Raw genomic sequence first — 13,522 nt, forward strand, 5'->3', positions numbered from 1 at the left:
GCTCGTATGTAGGGGACTTACTATAATAAGGAGGCAATTGGATTGCCTAGTAATTGCCTAATAAAGAAGCAATTATCCCAATAATTCAGGCAAGAGATGTTGGTAGCACACACTACAGTGGTACATCGTGGAAGGGATGAAAGAGGAATTAGTGATAGACACATACAAAACTAAGCAAAGTTAAGAAATGAGTAAAGTATTAACTATAGGAAAAACAGAAATGGGGCTTCCCTGGTGGCACAGTGGTTGAGAATCTGTCTGCTAATGCAGGGGACACGGGTTCAAGCCCTGGTCTGGGAGGATCCCACATGCCGCGGAGCAACTAGACCCGTGAGCCACAACTACTGAGTCTGTGTGTCTGGAGCCTCTCCTCCGCAACAAGAGAGGCCGTGATAGTGAGAGGCCCGCGCACCGCGATGAAGAGTGGCCCCCGCTTGCCACAACTAGAGAAAGCCCTCGCACAGAAACGAAGACCCAACATAGCAAAAATAAATAAATTAATTAATAAACTCCTACTCCCAACATCTTAAAAAAAAAACCAAACAAACCAGAAATGATATAAGAAAGGAAAGGTCATAATGATGGAAACACGAAATGTTAATTTAATCAAATATTATTGATATATTTTTATATTGGGAGGGTATGTGGCGAGAGTATGGCTAATTTCTTTAACACTAAGAGTTCCTACAAATTACTTTAAAAAAAAATTATCCCAGTAGGAAAATATGCAAAGGATATAAACAGATAGTTCAAAGGAAAGAAAAAAAAAGGACAAAAAGAAGTTGAACTTCCCTCAGAATAAAAGAAAAGAAAATTAGACCTATACCAAGACATCATGTTTCACCTAATCAGATTGGTAAAGATCCAGAAGTTTGATAAAATTCTGTGTTGGGGAGGATATGGGTAAACAAACATTCTCATATGTTGCTGGTGGAAGTATAAATTGGTATGGCAATTTGGCAAAATCTACCAAAGTCACATACCCTTTTCGGTTGGACATGGAGATGGGCCTCCCAGATATCCCCTTTCAAGGAAGGTCTTGTCCCAGCTGCTGGAAGATCTGTCAGCTGACAATCTTCAACTGTCAGCCCCTGCAAGTTTTGCCTCAGCTGCCAAGAGTTGCCCCATCTAAAGTCAGTGCCTTCTTGGGGCAGCCCACTGATGGAGGAAGGGGTATAAAAGCCTTTTCCACCCAATGTGGGCCAATTCTGGTAGGTCATTTCAGCTCCACAGCTCCCCTGTGGGGTTGGCTGAGGCTGCATGGGGCACCTTCAAAGCTCAACTTCTCCTTCTGCTCAATCCCACTTCCTCCTTCTCCCTTCCGCAGATGTTGAACCCAAGGGCACTCCTTAATAAACAAACACCTTGAACTCTAAATTTCTGTCCCAGAATCTGCCAGAAAACCTAACCTGTGCAAAATTTGACCCACAACTCCACTTTTAGGAATATATTCCATAGATTACCCATATATCAGCAAAACAATATATATTTGAGGTTACTCTTAGCAGATTATTTTTAGAGGAAGAATTAGAAACATTCTAAAGGTCTGACTAAACAAATCAGGTGACTGATTAAATAAAGGCATGTCTATGCAACGTAATACCACATAGCTGTATAAAAAACTGAGGAAGCCCTTTATATATAAAAAGGTCTTCAAAGGGTATGTGGGTGTGTATATATTTGTACATGCATGAAGGATGTATAAAAATTAATGTCATTTGTTGCCGTGAGTAGATTTGGGTGTCTCAGGGACTGAGGTGGAAGAGAGATTTTTCATAGCATATACCACTGTACTTTTAAAATTTTAAACCATGTAAATGTGTTATAAATGATTAGAAACGATTTTTTTTTTTTTTTTGCGGTACGCGGGCCTCTCACCGTTGTGGCCTCTCCCGTTGCGGAGCACAGGCTCCGGACGCGCAGGCTCAGCGGCCATGGCTCACGGGCCCAGCCGCTCCGCGGCATGTGGGATCCTCCCGGACCGGGGCATGAACCCGCGTCCCTTGCATCGGCAGTCGGACTCTCAACCACTGCGCCACCAGGGAAGCCCTAGAAACGATTTTTACTAGTCAAATTATTTGACCTTTATACTACTTATAAAAAACTATATATGCATAGCTTTGATAAACTAAAAATTAAATTTAAAAAGACTTGCTTGTTAAATAAGAAATTAACAAATTGTGCAAAATGATTCCCATTTTTAAAAAAACTGTCTACACATACAGAGAGACACATTGATAGAAGCATGGAAAAACTTAACAGCGGTTTTATCTTTGTGGGTAACATCAGAGTATAGAGAAGGACATTTTTTTTGTCTCACACACTTCTCAATTGTTTGAATTTAAGGGCATGCATGTTTGTAATTAGAAAGTAATTAAGAATTATGGGACAGACTAAAACTAAAAAATACGACACCCCACCCCACCCCACCCCCAGTTTACCAATTATTTTAGAGGACAATTTTGATGATGCCTATAGGAAGTTGAAAAATAAATTTTCTAAAATAATTTAAGGAAACTGGAATAACTGTATCAACTTTGTTTTTTCTCCTTTGTTTAACCTTGATTCATCTAAACAATTATCTCAATTAGTTAATTTCTTAAAATATCTAGAATCAAATTTTAGTTGCAAATATAAAAATTTCCTGCAACTGGGCTTAGGAATTTTTTGAGAGGCGCTGGGATGTGGTGGTGCCTGGGGGGCAGCCCGGTCTGAACTTCTGGGGACCTCCTGATTTGCTCTTAACATTAGAGATTATCTAGTCCTTAAAGGTAGTTTATAGTTGAGAAACTATATTGTAATGAGCTTGGGGAAGGCAAAGGTCACGTTATTCAATCTATTTTTCTGTATTCCCTCTGTCTTGTGTCCCACAAAGTGCCTAGCACTTAGTGAGTATTCAATAAATATCTAGGTAGATAGATATAGATAAAAAGGAGTGATGGGTACAGTAAGCCCTTGATCGTGTATTGTTTAAAGTATATTTCTTTTAAACCTCAGGGCAACTTTTTTGTTTCATTTCAACTTTTTGAGAGATTAGGATGGCTATTTTTACAAAAGAATAGCAGGCTCAGAGGAGGTGAGAGAACTTGAACTTGTTCAAGGACTAGGAAAGGTAAACAACTGAGCATTGTTAAAGAGATAAGGAAAGATCAGACCCTGGAGGAAATTCTGTGCTACATAAAAAAGATCATGGCCTTTGTTAAGTAGGGGTTGGAGAGCCATGAAGGGCCTTATGAAGTAGTAAGGGAACCAGCCAACCAGTGCGGGTTTGGGCAGAACATTAAAATGGAGTGATACAGATTAGCATGGCCCCCGCACAAGGATGCCATGAAAATTTGTGAAGGGGTTCATATTTTTAAGGAAATTTTTCTTTTTCAGCTTTTTATTGTATCTATATCAAACCTTATGCTGTACACCTTAAACTTATACAGTGATGTATGTCAATTATATCTCAATAAAACTGGGGGGAAAAAAAGTTCTTGAGACCCATGTGAGAGATAAAAGTGGCCTGAACTAGCTCAGTTAGTTGGGGTGGAGTGGAGGGTGCATTTTTTGATAAGCATTTAGATTTTAAATTATCTTCTAGATAAGGTGCTCTTTTGCTCAAAGATGTAATGAAGATGACTTGAGTGAACAGGTAGATAATGGTGCCATCAACTGAAATAGAAAATGGGAGAGCAGGAGGAGGTATTTGTGGTAAGAGGATGAATTTTGTTTTGGATATATAAGTTTGGTTGGTTGAGGCCAGCCAGCCATGAGGCCACCGAAGTAGGCAAAGTCTCTTACGTGTGGCAGAATGAACAGGTCTGGGGTTGGATGGTAACTGGAGGCTCAAGTCCAAACTCTACCAGTTGAGTGATCCTGAACATAATCTGTGACTGTATTTACTATTGTGTTTAGAAAGTCCCCTTGACTGCATCTTTTTCCCTAGCCCTGTGCTGTCAAATGCTGTCATTTAGCCATGTGTGGCTACTGAGCTCTTGAAATGTGACCAGTCCAAACTGAGATGTACTTGGGGGGAAGGGATAAATTAGGAGTTTGGGATTAATATATACACACTACTATATATAAAATAGATAAACAAGAAGGACCTACCATATAGCACAGGGAACTATACTCAATATCTTATAATAACCTATAATGGAAAAAATCTGAAAAAAGAATATATATATATATATATAGATATATATGTATAACTGAATCACTTTGCTGTACACCTGAAACTAACACAACATTGTAAATCAACTACACTTCAATTAAAATAAAAAATCCATGGGGAATTCCCTGGCAGTCCAGGTTATGTTGCAGGAAGGGGGACCCCTTCCAGGGCTCGAGAATGGGCTCTTTTCTAACACTTGGAAATGAATTGTCTGAGGAGACACACATGCTGACAAAGCAAGAGACTTTATTGGGAAGGGGCACCCGGGTGGAGAGCAGGAGGGTAAGGGAACCCAGAACTGCTCTGCCACATGGCTCACAGTCTCAGGTTTTATGGTGATGGGGTTAGTTTCGGGGTTGTCTCTAGTCAATCATTCTTTTTTTTTTTCTTCTAATATTTATTTGGCTGCACCAAGTCTTAGCTGTGGCACACGAGATCTTTAGTTGTGGCATGTGGGATCTTCAGTTGTGGCGTGTGGGATCTAGTTCCCTGACCAGGGATTGAACCCAGGCCTCCTGTATTGGGAGTGCAGAGTCTTAGCCACTGAACCACCAGGGAAGTCCTTGGCCAATCCTTCTGACTCAGGGTCCTTCCTGGTGGTGTGCACATTGCTCAGCCAAGATGGATTCCAGCAAGAAAGATCCTGGGAGGTTGGTAGGATGCATGGACTGGTGTCCCCTCTCTCCTTTTGACCTTTCCCGAATTCTTCCAGTTGGTGATAACTTGTTAGTTCCACATTCCTTACCAGGATCCCCTGTTCTAAGATAATGCATGCAAGCGGCTACTATCTTTCCTGGCCAGGGTAGGTGGTTTCAGTCAGTGTTAACAGTGCTAACAGTTAGGACTCAGCTCTTTCACTGCCATGGCCGGGGTTCAATCCCTGGCTGGGGAACTAAGATTCTCACAAGCCATGCAGTGCGGCCCAAAAAAAAAAAAAAAAAAAAAAAAAATCCAAATCAAAATGTGAGTATAAAATAAGTATAAAATACACACTGATTTCAAAGACATGTTATCAAAAAAGAAAAGACTGTAAGATATCTCATTAATAATATTTTATGTTGATTACATGTTGAAGTGATATTTTGGATATGTTGGGTTCAATAAAAATATACTATTTATTAAAAAAAGGAATTGTTTTTGCCTTTTGTAATGTCACTTGCTTTCCTTCTTACTGGTAGTATATAATCAACTAAAATTATAAAAGATAATTACCACCTGACTAGTAATAATAGTGGAAATTAAAAAACTAAATAAATTAAAAGGTTCATGATGAATGTTCTAGCCCATTTTGGAATGAAGTCTAAGAGAGAGAAATTGGAGAGCCCTTAACTTTTTTCTTTTTAAAAACAATTTAAACTTACAGAAAGATTGCAAGAATAGGAGAGAGAACTCCTGAATATTATTTATTCAAGTTCACCAACTTTTAACATTTTGCTGCATTTGCATTCTCTCTCTCTAGATATTTTCATTTACTTTTTCTGAACAATTTGAGAATAGATTGCATGTATTATGCCTCCTTACCTCTTCATACCTCGGTGTGTATTTACTATAAATATATATATTACTTTATATAATCACATAGTTATCAAATGTGGGAGCTACTTTTTTCTAATCTATGGTCCATATTCCAATTGTGTCAACTGTTTCAATAAATCTTTTATAGTATTTCCCCTGCTCTGGTACAAGTTCCAGTTTAGATCACATATCGACTTTGCCAAGTCTGTTTAGTCCCTTTTATATGTAACAGTTCCTCAGCATTTTGGGGGGGGTCTTTCATGACAGTTATTTATTTATTTTAAAATATTTATTTATTTTATTTATTTATTTTCTTGGCTGTGTCGGGTCTTAGTTGCAGCATGTGGGATCTTTTATTGTGGTGCACAGGCTTCTCTCTAGTTGTGGCCTGCAGAGGGTTTTCTCTCTCTAGTTGTGGCCCGTGGGCTCCAGGGCGCATGGGCTCTGTAGTTTGCAGCACACTGGCTCTCTCATTGAGGCACGCGAGCTCCAAAGTTGTGGCGTGCGGGCTTAGTTTCCCCGTGGCATGTGGGATCTTAGCTCCACGACCAGGGATAGAACCCGCGTCCCCTGCATTGGAAGGCGGATTCTTTACCACTGGACCACCATGGAAGTCCCCCTCATGACAGTTATTTAATAGAATGTTCTTCAATATGGGTTTGGTTGATGTTTCCTCACGATTAGATTGAAGTGATATTATATCTTTCTCAGGGTATCACATCAGGAGGCATATGGTCACTGATCAAAGTGTTGCCTAGTTTCTCCACTGTATAGTTACTTTTTCCCCCTTTTAACAAATATACAATCTGTGGAGAGATACTTTGAAGATCTGAAAGTATACTGCTTATCAAAATTTCCCCCTAGATTTAGAATTCATTGATGATGTTTTCCAAACCAATCTTTTCTATGATAGTTGCAAAATGGTGATTTTCCAACTCCACCACTCTCTCTGTATTTATCAGTGGGCATTTTCTTTAGAGAACAGCTTTCCTTTTCCCCCATCTCCCTCTCTTTCTCTCTCTCATTAGAATATAAGAATGAATTCTTATTTTATTCAATAGATCATAATTCATTACTGTTCTTATTTTCATACTCTAGTTACCCCAGATTTGCCCAGTGAGAGGTCCTTCAAGCTGGTTGCTGTTGGCATGCCCCCATTTTATTTTCTGAGCACTTTCTTATTTCTGGCCCAAGAAGATATTCCAGATCATCTTGTACCTTCCTGCCCTAGCCCTGAAATCAGCCATTTCTTCAAGAAGCTTTGATTCCTTGTCATGGGGAAAGTTATTTAGAAATCAAGATCTGTGTAGGGAGTCTTTAATTTTGAAGTTATTTTCAATCATAAGATCGAGAGGAATATATATCAATTTTTATAAATCATCATATTTATGGCTGATTTAGCTATTTCCTTTTTTTTCCTTTGTGGTAAGAAGAAAGGAAACATTAAACTTATTTTAAAATTTTTTCATATTTACTTGAATATAATTCTGGCTACAATATTAGCAAAGAACACAGACTGCAATAGCAACTATGGATCATAAGTCTCTCAATAGTTGCTTGAATATAATATATCCTCAAAAGAAATTTGTGATGGAAGATTGCGTAGGTTTTGAAATACTATAAGCTAATCTGTGGAATCCTGAAGATAAGTGTAATGAAACATGGAACATCTCACTGAATTCACTTTAAAAAAATTAAATAAATTGAATCAAAGCTCTATAAAATAACACATTTTGTCATCAGATTCTTGTTGCAAAAGATGTTTTGTTTCTTGTGCTGCAAACTGCTGTGGTAACATCTCACATTATTTTTATGTGATAAAAGCAGATGAACTATAAAATGTTTGAAATAAGTACATCAATTTCTATTTTAACTGAATGAAATTAAATATGTACTCTGTTGATAACACGGGTCTTTGAACAATGATATACTTTTGAAATATTGAAGATGAAATAAAGAGATCACATTTTATGTGTGACAGTACTAGGGACAAAGACCAAGTCCATTTCTCTGTTGCATGTACTTTGTATTCATTCCCAAACCCATCATTATATGGGAATACTCGGGTCACTTTTTAAAAATCCAAATTCCTGGGCATCACCCTGGTGCACTTAAACATCATATCTCTTACTCTAAGAATATGTATCTTTAAAATCTCCCCAGATAATTCTGAGACAGTTGATCATAAAGCTGATTTGGGAACTACTGAACGTGGCAGAAAATACATTTATTCCAGGGTGTAAGTCTCATTATGTATACATAAGTTGCCTGAGGGCAGGAACTATGCTTATAAATTTTTATAAGCCCAGCACCTATTATGAGCCTTGCATATAGTAGACATTCAATATATGCTTAAGAAAATAATTTTAACTTCAAATTTTATTTGAGTCTTAATATTAGTTTGTGTAGGGGATATAAACCCACTTTAGTGATATTATATATTCATGTGACAGGAACCTCCTTGCATAGCAAGCTGAAAGACAGTATTGGATTGGTGGACTGATTTCTAATGCAGAATGTAGTTGTGTTCAGTTATGAACCTGAATTCTGCTAACTTACTCTATGCTCTTGATAAATGAAGAAAGAATACTCCCGTTTACAAGATTGTTTTATTCTGTAAATTATCTCTGTCTTGTTCGTCTTTCCACTAAATGTTCCACTTGATGACAAATGGTTTAAAAAAAAAGTAGCTAACATTTGTATGGTTTAAAACAGAGGTTCTCAAAATATGGTCCATGGACTCCAGGGGTTCCCTGAAATCCTTTCTGGTGATCTATAAGGTCAAGACTTTTTTCCTAATAATAAGAAGCTGTTATTTGCCTTTATCATTTTCATTCTCTGAGTGTACAGTGGAGTTTCTCAGAGGCTACGTGATGAGTGATATTGAAGCATATTAATGAAGAAAAATATGAGAATCATCTGTCTTCTATAAGCTAGACATTAAGAAATTAACAAGAATGTAAAACCATGCTGCACTTATATTTTTGAAAATATATAGTTATTATTAAAAATATGTTAACATATAATGGGTTTATTTTTAATGACTAAAAAAATTAAAAATTGGGCTTCAATGGTGGTGCAGTGGTTGAGAGTCCGCCTGCCGATGCAGGGGATACGGGTTCGTGCCCCGGTCCGGGAAGATCCCACATGCCGCGGAGCGGCTGGGCCCGTGAGCCATGGCCGCTGAGCCTGCGCGTCCGGAGCCTGTGCTCCGCAACGGGAGAGGCCACAGCAGTGAGAGGCCAGCGTACCGAAAAAAAATAAAAAATAAAAATTTCCAGTTCTAATTTCTAAAACACAATAAGTATTGATAGTTATACATACATAAACAAAAGTTGTTTGGGGTCCTTAATAATTTTTAATAGTGTAAAGGGGTCCTGAGACCAAAGAGTTTGAGACCAGCGATTTATGTTTTTACAGGTTACTTAATAATTAGCTGAACTGGTTATTTAGTTTTATACAGACAAATTTTGACCGAAATCAGTATTGAATTTCACCAAGTATTAAAAATTGATCTTTGTTCAACATTTATGTATTGATAACTTTCTTTTTCTTATTCTGAGTCACACTTGACTGAGATACGAGTTAAGATTCCAGAAGCCCCCAGAGTTCTGGAGAGTAATCTATGACACAACTTGAAATTCCCATCGTCAGCGTGAATGGACATGCTGCCTGAGAAGGATACCGTGCTAAGTGCCTGCTAGTAAAGCTGGAAGGATGTCTTTATCAGATTTATCATTTAACAGAGAACAGGTTCTAAATGGAAAGTAACACAGAAAAGGCACATTTTGATAGCTGAGAAGCAAATCAGCAGATTCCTAACTCCTGTGGCAAGTAGATCCAGAGGACAGCAGATTGAAGAAAACTGCTTAAGATGTCCTTGGTGACCTTTCGATTAGGTCTTTACCAGCTCCAGCATTTTTTGAGTCACTTAGGGGTCTTCACCTGCTTCCCTACCTGCTATGGAATAAAAGTTTCCATCGACAGGGTGGTTGTAAAGAAACATTGGGTTGCCTGTAAAGTGCTAGCAGCAGTGCCATGAACACAATAATTTGCCGTTCTTAGGGTAGTGGGGAGGGACGGTCCTTTGAGAAGAAATGGAGAATAGTTGTTCTGCTTACTTCACAACTTAACCCAGTGGTAGTTCTGTCTGCCTCCTTTTGTTTCCATGGTTGCAGCTTTTCTACAGCTCTAAGTAACTTCTTGAAGAAATTTTTATTTAAAAGTTCTGTCATATCATTATCAAAATATTGTCATTCTATTTCCACAGCAGAAGAGAAGACCCCTCTGGAGCCTCAGTTCGGATAACAACATCAGAGAAAAACATGCTCCTAGCAGCTTACTGACTAAACTCTCCAATAACATTAGTTTGCAAAGAGAACATGTGAGAAACCTCACAGTAGAGGAAGCGGTGAGGCGGTTTCTAAATTGGAAAAAACTTCAAGGTCAAGAAATAGGCAAATTTTGTCAGACGCCTAAATCTCATAGATGCAGTTCGAAAAGAACAGTTCCCAACTTACTGTGGTCCAATTTCCTTTTCACTGACTCCTTTTTGCTTAGCCAACACGTAAAAGGGTACCAACAAGGTGGCAGCAGGCACAATAAATCTCTTTAAAAGACTCCTGTACCCCTTGTGTGTCGGGGGCGGGGAGGGAGGAACGCCAGAGAAATAGCCAGAGAGCTTCTGGGTACTCTCTCACCTTCCCGCCTAAACACTGAGGGGGCGGGGCCCGAGGCCGGGGCGGGGCCCGAGGCCGGGGAGGGGCCCGTTGCTTCCCTGGGCTCTCCCCACTCCTTTTCCTCCGTGCCCCTCCCACACGCATTTCACCACGATCCCGACAGGCTCAGCGGCTAGGAGAGTCACGTGAGGATGGGCGGTGGAGCTAGAGGCTGTTCTCGCCTGTTTCTTCGTCTCTATGGTTTTCAGAGGTGGGCGGCTTTGACGGAGAAGCAGCGGGAGCTCCAGCGTGGACGGGTAAGTCCTGGACTCTGAAGGGTATGAGGAGACAGCCTTTTAGGAAAGACGAAAGGGAAGGGGATGCGAAACGGCTTTAGGGACTTGACCTCCGGGGCCGGCTGTTTCCGGCTGTTTGTCCGCTCTGGGGTCAGGCGACTTCTCTGGTCGAGCGGGATAGCTGTCTCTCCCTGATGTGCTCAGTTTAGGGGTTTGAGAGCAGTTCTTAGTCCTGCCTGCTTCCCTTCCTCAGCTTTCCTTCACCTCACCCAGTCCCTTCTCCCTGTCCCAGGAGAACTTCTACCGAGTTCCCAACCTCAGGGTTCACTTGAGCGTCGACGTCCCTCTTCTCACGGGTGACCAGGGACACATCCTTGGGATTTGTGGATGTGGTTGGAAGTGGGTGCGGAGTTTACAGTTAGATCTCTTATGGGGGAAGTATTAATCTTTGAAACAAAGAAAGAAGTGGAAAAATCACTGGGACCTGAAAGAACATAACAAAGTGCAGGCTTCTTGGACTGTTCAGTTTTTCTCTTTCCCAGTGCCGTAACCAGTTTTCATTCGCTGTCGAGTTTCCTTCTCACCATACTGTCCTGGCCCGCAATACGATGCTTTGAGAATGAGCCGGGCGTTATTGACTCAGTGTGACTGTTGGGAAAAGAGTTTAAAACGAACTGTTCTTTAGGTTGCGATCTTTGTTATGTTATGGTTTATGGTTTCTTTATCTTCTCTTTCAGATGCCTAAAAAGTATTGTAGATATTTGTAAATATAAGTAGAATAACCATATTATAGTTAAGGGACTAGAGTAAAATACTTTATTTTCCTTGTGGTACCTGGAAAGTCCTATTTTATTTCTGTTTTTAAGTATCAATAGATGTGTCTATCGGTTTGGGGGCAGTTTCTTGGGTATACCTTTGTTTATGTTAAAGTATTCCTTTGAGTTACATGTGCAAGTGATCTAGCAGTAGAAAGGAGTGAAGCAGTTTGGGGTTGATAGCTGTAAGAGACTTTAGGTTTCATTAAACTGTATGACAAATTAATAAAATGTCAGCATCTTGAGACAGGTGTTGGCCAGTTCGACCACCCGTTATCTTCCTAGCGTTGGGTAAGGTATTGAGCTTGTTAAATATTGCCTTATTCTAAAAATTTTTTAGAACCCACTGCCACTTGTTTGTGAGAAGGTGGCTCTGGCCTCCAGCTGCTCTAAGTGTCCTTACTGAGGATTATAAGACACAAAGTAATGCTAACAAAAAGGAAAGATTCAGGAGTTGGTTTTGTGCCTGGGGAGAAAAGGAAAGAGTTATAGAAACTAATAAGAGCAAGAGAAGGAAAGAGTGTATTGCTATCTTCATTTATAATCTATAGAACATTTACTATATTCAGTAGACTTTTTAACATTTCCAAGAGGTGCATTTTGAGAGTGACTTTCCTGTATTTAACAATGGTATGTAATTTGTCCCTTAATGCAATATTATGTAAAATAATTATAACTGAAAGATTTAACTGACACTTAAGATTTTATATTATTCAGAATTAATAGGACAAAAGTGATAAAGTTATTATACCTAATTTGGCCACTTTCAATCTTTAGTTTTCCCTCTTGAGCAATTTTTACAATGGCTGCAGCAATTGCTGAATGTTTACCATTTTTTTTTTCCGTAAGGAGTAGAGTTTTTTTACTATTTCCTTTAAAAGAGAGCCAAATTTTTTGGGCTTCCCTGGTGGCGCAGTGGTTGAGAGTGCGCCTGCCGATGCAGGGGACGCGGGTTCGTACCCCGGTCCGGGAAGATCCCACATGCCGCGGAGCGGCTGGACCCGTGAGCCATGGCCGCTGAGCCTGCGCGTCCGGAGCCTGTGCTCCGCAACGGGAGAGGCCACAACCGTGAGAGGCCCGCGTACCACAAAAAAAAAAAAAAAAAAAAAAAAAGATGTTAGTAGCTCGATTCAATGGACATTTGAACTTTAATTGCTAACATTGGTGGCTAACAATTGGCTAACAGGCTTTAGTTTAGACAGGCAGGTCTATATTCTAAAACCCAACTCCATCACTTCTTGATGTTGAGCAAGTTACTTAATCTTTCTGAACTTGAGATTATTTCATTTACAAATGGAGATGATAATACCTATCTCATAAGGGTCTTGTAAGGATTAACATATGCCAAGTGCCTGTGATGTAGTAGATTCTCATTAAATGTAATTGTTAATAATAACAATGACAAAAAATGTCTAGAAGAGTTTATTTTCCCAATTTCAGAATGCTTAGCCCCAGAGAGTTTAAAATATATAGGTGTCTGCAGAATTAGCAAGATGGTTCTTTATTCAGTTTGTCTTGATTTTAGCAGGTTTTAAAATTCTATATTGCAGATATAGCAATAAATGAGAAAACTTTGTTTAAACTACATAATTATTAGCAGACTGCCTAAGTTTTTAAAGATTGCTTAAGCTCACACAGCTTGATATATATAAAGAATACAACCCAGTCAAAAAAATGGACAGAAGACCTAAATAGACATTTCTCCAAAGAAAACATCCAGATGGCCAACAGGCACATGAAAAGCTGCTCAATATCACTAAGTATTAAAGAAATGCAAATGAAAACTACAATGAGGTATCACCTCACACCAGTCAGAATGTCCATCATCAAAAAATCTACAAATAATAAATACTGGAGAGGGTGTGTAGAAAAAAATGAACCCTCCTACGCTGTTGGTGGGAGTATAAACTGGTGCAGCCACTATGGAGAACAGTGTGGAGATTCCTTAAAAAACTAAAAATAGAGTTACCATATGATCTTGCAACCCACTCCTGGCCGTGTATCTGGAAAAGATGAAAACTCTAATTGGAAAAGATACATGCACCCCAGTGTTGACAGCAGCACCATTTACAATAGCTA

At 39.3% G+C, this 13,522-nt stretch overlaps 1 protein-coding gene and 1 non-coding gene across 2 annotated transcripts in view; both read left to right on the forward strand.

Annotated features, from left to right (window-relative positions):
* The first annotated feature begins 3,252 nt into the window (after positions 1–3,252).
* Positions 3,253–3,357, forward strand: LOC136136767 (U6 spliceosomal RNA). Its single transcript, XR_010656699.1, has one exon. It is a non-coding gene; the product is annotated as a U6 spliceosomal RNA (small nuclear RNA).
* A 7,168-nt stretch (positions 3,358–10,525) lies between these two features.
* Positions 10,526–13,522, forward strand: part of MICU1 (mitochondrial calcium uptake 1) — a 223,862-nt gene continuing 220,865 nt past the window's right edge. Inside the window, exon 1 of the mRNA XM_065893771.1 lies at positions 10,526–10,649. The gene's annotated coding sequence lies outside the window, so the exon portion shown is untranslated. The remainder of the gene's footprint in view (positions 10,650–13,522) is intronic.

This window comes from Phocoena phocoena, chromosome 16 (genome assembly GCF_963924675.1).
Source record: "Phocoena phocoena chromosome 16, mPhoPho1.1, whole genome shotgun sequence".
NCBI classification, from domain to species: Eukaryota; Metazoa; Chordata; class Mammalia; order Artiodactyla; family Phocoenidae; genus Phocoena; species Phocoena phocoena.